At 32.1% G+C, this 6,193-nt stretch overlaps 2 long non-coding RNA genes across 3 annotated transcripts in view; both read right to left on the bottom strand.

Moving 5' to 3' along the window:
* The window catches only part of LOC108541824 (uncharacterized), a 25,334-nt gene extending 24,654 nt beyond the window's left edge, over positions 1–680 (bottom strand). For both annotated transcript variants that reach the window (XR_001889074.1, XR_001889073.1), the window contains exon 1: positions 588–680. This is a non-coding gene — a long non-coding RNA (uncharacterized LOC108541824). The remainder of the gene's footprint in view (positions 1–587) is intronic.
* LOC108541825 (uncharacterized) overlaps positions 1–6,193 on the bottom strand; it is a 141,064-nt gene that overhangs the window by 88,490 nt on the left and 46,381 nt on the right. The window lies entirely within an intron of this gene.

The following is a 6,193-nucleotide window of genomic DNA, read 5'->3' as shown; positions in this document are numbered from 1 at the left end:
TAGCCACTTCTGTTTATAAAAAATAAAGAGAATGTATATTACCATGCCTTAGTGAATCATTAAATGGGAAATGCCCTTAATTACTTTGCAATATGAAATTTTAAGGGTAATATAAGACATGCTCCCTAATATTGACTTTTACAATGTTTCTAACATTTAATAACCATTAACTAGACATTACATTATAGAAATATTATAATATTTTCCCTCATTAAAAAAGTTATTAAATTCTATATGCATCTTAAAGTTTGTCATGACGATTTTGAAATTAAGTTCCGTGATTATGTTATCTTAACAAATGCGTAGTCTCTAAGGATGGCTTCTTATAAAGGTAACATATTTAAGGCTTTAAGGTCTCTAATGTATGTGTTTTTTTTGTTCTTATCAGCAATATTTACAGTTACACTACAGATTATCATTTGTGTTACTATAAAGAGTGAAATGTTGTTATAGAATTACAAGAAATAGTTTACTATATACTTTAATTAAAGCATAATTATATACACTCAAATATTTAAAATACAAACATATGTTTATATAATTTTACATTAAATAATTTGTGATTATGGATTGGAGACCCAACCTACCTGTTTGTTTTTAGGAAACAACAGAAGCCTCAGATTCATGTCAAATCAACTATCATTGGCAATCCTCTTTCTCCTTTTTTACTCTTCAGCTTTCTCCTAATATTAACAAAAGAAGAGTTTCACTAACAGATGAATAAACTTTAAAAAATGGCTTTTATGTAACAATCTGTAGGTGTATAATTAGGAATTCAATATTTTTAAGAAATTTAATTTTTATATTTAGTGTGAAATTAGAACAAGAAATAATTTTGAATGTGTATAATATTTAAAGGTAAACCTGTTAGCTAAGAAATAGAAATAGGAAGAAAAGAGTTCAAATTGCAAACCCAAGCCTCCCATTTTATCCTATAATTCATGCAGAATCAATTCCTTCTAGAACAGGGTGTGGTTTTTCTAATAGTGTTCTGACTAAAGGGCTGTTACCTAGCATGGCTATAATTACATGATGTCAGTATTCTATGCACTAGGCAGAAATGTCTATTGCATCCATCTTTTACAAAGGGCAGCAAGGATTCCCCAAAGTCATCAGTTCACATTTCAATTGTTTTAAGCTATGTGAATTGTTTTGAAGTTAAAAAAAATCAAAGACCACATAGTCATTATGACCTGAAACTATATAATTTTAAGCCAAATGTCCCACCTACTTGAGGCATGGCACAGTTATTCTGGCTTTCTTAAAAACAATAAATAAAAATGGGAAAATATAAAAATAAAAAGAAATATGGACAGAGGACAAGAACTACGATCATAGTGCCTCAGCCCTCATGAGGAGACATTTGGGTTTTATTGTTCTATATGAAGTAAAGTACAATAAATGACATTTCTACAAATGCTGCCTCTGATCTGCTGAAAACATAAGGGGGAAAGGGGTAAAACCTACTTCCCTTAAAAATGCTTTCACATTTATATAGGAAACCACAGCCTAGACTCAGAAATAATTCTTCTCTTACTTGGTAGCAAGTATTAGAGATAATATATTCATTTATTTAGAAAACCCTACTAGTATTTTTAGTCTCTTTCTGTGATTTTGTGTGGCCATGAGGAGATTGTAAAGTAGGATAAATTCTTGTTATATTCAGAAGTACCCACTGCCCTTATGCTGTTCCCTACCTCTATGTGAAATTTAATTACAACATTGTTTTCTGATTCTGATTCCCTGTCTCACCAACTGAAAACCTTAAAAACTGAGGCATGGAAATATTACCTAGAAGTTATAAAATTTCTTTTCAAAAAATATTAGTACGCTTTTATTATGTTCAAGAAGCAAGAAAAATGTGTTTATATTTTTTACAATAGTGGACAAATTTATACTTGCTATTCAAAATTTTAGATATCTGTATGTAAACATTTTAAAACTTTAAAAGTTCTAAATGTTATAATTGTAATTATCATTATTTATGGTATAAAGAAAAGATAGAAAGTACAAGATATAAAAATGTAGGATGGAACAGGATTAAAGAGAATGTACTCTGAGCCAGAATGTTTGGTTTAAATCTTGGCTATGGCACTGCAAGCATTGGGATCTCAGGTATTAACCTCTTGGCCTTTTTATTTCTTATCTAAATGAGAGCAATAATAATACTCTCCTATAGATATTTTATGAGGCTTACTGGACTGGTGTATTTAAATTATATTGGATTATTTATAGTAATTATGAGCAACGTAGATATTAAGTATTACCTATAAACCCACCTATAAACCTCCCTGAGAACAAGGATTTGGGTCAGTTTTGTTTATTTCTGAATTCCTGCCTCCCAGAAGAATGCTTGGTACATAGTTGGCACATGTGCCTGTTTGCATGATTTGTATTCCAATTCATACCTTGCTGTTCTGAAAACTGTATCTCCTAGGTTCTTCTGCTCAATGGTTACCATGTGGTTTCAACCAAGGGAGGCACTGTTGGAAGACTAACCATCATGGTATTCTTAATTCTCTAGTGCCTTCGCAAATGGATTTTTCCCTATATCTGCCCTACTCTGTGTGATACTTGTCCTCCCAGTTGCTGTTCTTTATGTTACTTCATCATCTCTTATTTGTCTTCTCAGCTCTTGTGTCAACTATACAATTCTCTGTATAAAATACTTCAGTATAAAATACCTAGAATGTTTCTTGTTTCCTTGTTGTCTTGTTGGTCTTGTTTGTGGACATTGATTGATGCATTACTCAGTAAATAATTGTTGCTTGAATAAATTAACAAAGTGGCAGTTACATAATGCCACATGTTTATACATTTTGGTTCTTGAAGTTTTGATGTATTACCCCAAAGAAAAAGAATTCATATTTTATTGTAGATGTATTTAATAAAAATGTGTCTTAGAAATCAGGTTTCCTTCCTAATATTGTAATTTTGAGAGTAATGAAGCAGAGAGTTATCAGCCTCTAATTCTGAAAATAGAAATAATAGAAAGAAGAATATTGATCCCTTATCTAGGCCAGAGCTGTTATGGTACACACTCTTCTGCATGTTTGTATGATAATCTGGGACTTGTCTGGCTTATTTTATTTGTTGCCACATCATTAACCTTCAATTTTATATACTATCTTAAATGAGAATTATTCTAACAGTAACAAGTATGACATCTTGTTTCCTAAAATATTATGTTATGTCAATAAATGAATTAAGTGCAGATTTTTTTCCACTGAAAGCAATAATAAGTATATCTACACTGAAGCTAATGTTAATACTCAATCCTTAATTAACTCAGGCTATCACTATTTCCTGAGCTGCATCATTTAGAGAAAACAAGACTCAATGCATTTTCTGTAACTGAACTGTGGGATAGTGTTTGCTGTCAGCCAAACTCCTAATATTCATAAGGACTCCAGGATTGTCCCTAGACTGAGTCTATTTGAGAATATTAGTATGCGTAAACAAATCATTAAATGTGATTTGTCCAGAGCTAATTGAAATTATCTTGTATATGGCAATAGTAGTTCAAAAGGGACAGGCAATTTGATACAGACAAAAGATAGTGAAACAGAAGTCAGAAGAACAGAGTATTATCTAAATATTGCCACATACTTTGCTGTGAGACTTAACTCATACGCCAGTTCAGAAGAGTTCAGAATGATTTCTGATGTTCCATTTGGTTCCAATGGCTAACCACACAAATGAACTTTTCTAGTATTTAGGCAGACCTAACATATCATTTTGTCATATAGTTAAGGTATACCTTTAAAATAGAATAATACATTTATTTTACCAACATAAATAAAAGAAAATGGTTTCTATTCATTTTAAGATTTCATAAATATCAATAAAAAATACTTAGGCTTTGAAATGCGGGTAAACAATTAAGCATCTCTTCCAAGGTGGAGTTAGCCATTCTTCATCAAATTGTGTTTATTTATTATTTATACTTAAGTTGTGAACAATAATTATTTCTCCAAGCCCCCATCCACCTCCTAGAAATTAAAATCATCGGTGTATCTATGTTTGAATCCACTTGTAGAACTAAATATACAATCTTGACTGTTTTAAAATACTTGCATTGATTTATAAACACAGTTAATGAAATAAATTAGCCTATGGTTTAACAAATTTTCTTTTAAAATGTAGAAAATTGATGTAGTTAATAATTGCCTTTGCATTAAATAGTATCTGAAATCTAAAGTTGTAGCACATTCTAGTTTATAAGTTTTTATAAGGATATGATTTTCATCATTTTACTAAAGTATAAGCAACACACCTGACCTGTACTGCTGCCTAAATCCGTTATTGATCCTAAGGGAAAGCTTTCCCTTACTCAATCTATTTAAAAGAAGGTGGTATTGTTTGTTTTTTGTAAAAAGTCAAGAAAATAAACTGGGTATCTTGAGCTAAGCTATGTCTGTGTCTCTTTTGAAAGACAGTTTTCCCTTGTCCTCCACAGAACACACACTTCTCTACTATAAAGGCATAATTTGCACCACATTGCCTCTGTGTGTCTAGGTGGATAAACCCTTTTCAATCTTGAGTTCTCTTAGTGGACCTATTTTGATCTACAAAACAACATGAACGATTAAGCTATTATTAGCAATAAGAGCAATATTGATACCATCATCAGGTATTTCTTTTTTCTCACCTTGCTTAAGGAGGGGATTGTATTTGGGTTGCTAAAGTCCTCAACAATTGGACATTGATTAGAAATGGAAACAAATAAAGCCAGGAATATAATTTCAGACCAAAATAACATGCCAAAAGTCTTGTGATGATTCAGGGTACAGAGATCTAAGATTTTAATATATGAAGAAAGCATTTCAAACTTACCCATTTTTACTGGCTAATGTGTGACTGGACAGGTTGTTTCAGCAGTTAGATGATTTAAAACTGCTCTGACCAAAGAAGAAACCGCATGGCATTTTGACTCCTGTTTGTAGTGGGATTATCCACTGGTGAGTCACTGCAAATGCAGGACTGCATGATCAGGCATGAAAAATTTGTAGATAAATTCAGTAGACTGCTATAGTAGTGTCAAGGTAGCAAATATTAGCTGCATAAACTTCGCCAAAATACTAGACTGCACGGCCTTTTGCAGAGACATGCAACTTCAAAATGCAAGCTGCTAGATCTCTCTACACAGGCACACATATTTTTAAGTAGGCATGGCTGAAGCAAAGATTTTATTTTGGAATAATATAGCCTTTTGACCTTTTAAACTACTTAACTGATGAGTTCTGAGTGAATTACAGATCACTGTCAAAAAATTATTAGTGTGAGGTTAGGTAGATAAAATTAGACCTACTTCTCTAAATTCTTTTAGACACAAATAGATAAGGACATATTAAAGCATTAACCTTAAGTTCATATAACTTGTCTATGGGATCATGTGTAGGGGGAAAATGGTTAATTTCAAGCTGCCAACATTTAAATACATAAACATGTAAGCTTACCTATAAAAATGTGAAAATCTAAAGAGAAGAAAGGTAGTACCTTAAGGAGAAGGCAGTATTAGTAAACTAGTTCTACATGCTGGTATTAGAACTAGTTACTGGTTCTCTGTAGGTCATAAGGGCTTAAAATGCAGATTTATAAATACCAGCTTCAGTTCAGATTTCTCCTAAATGCTGTTTGCAACTTAAAGGCATGTGAACGTTCACTGAAAGCCACTCCTAGGAGGCAGTCCTTGTGAACCCTAAAGTTTTAAGCACATTTTCAGCCCAGATATAGAAAACACATAAAGCTAAACAAAAAGTCTATCTAGGATATTATTCCTAGTTGAATTCAAACTCGTACATTGTTGATATTAGACAATAGTCGTTAACTGGTTGATAAGCATATGTAGTTGAAATCTAAAATCTGCATTGGCACTTACTCAAATATCACTAAATTTTTGCTATCATCTTGGGCATCACTGATAAATTTAGCATGGTAAAATAGTTTTGCCTAGATTTTCCTTCTCTTGCAGTGTTTTTAACCTTGGTGCTTGTAAGTTCCATAATATTTTTTCCCTGTAAAATAAAAATATGCGATACCTGAAGACTTGGCATTAAGCTAATTCAACCTTTGTGTCTTAGAAACTGCAGTAATTCCAGTGAAAGAAACCTCATTCTTGAGCTACTGACAGAATTCTGACACCACCTACACTTGGAGAACCATTTGGCTAAAATAAAAAGTAATTTTGGTG

Source organism: Rhinopithecus bieti, unplaced genomic scaffold, assembly GCF_001698545.2.
Source record: "Rhinopithecus bieti isolate Rb0 unplaced genomic scaffold, ASM169854v2 scaffold_18921, whole genome shotgun sequence".
NCBI classification, from domain to species: Eukaryota; Metazoa; Chordata; class Mammalia; order Primates; family Cercopithecidae; genus Rhinopithecus; species Rhinopithecus bieti.
The sequence above is the reverse complement of the archived record's forward strand: the minus strand, read 5'-3'. Positions and strand labels throughout refer to the sequence as shown.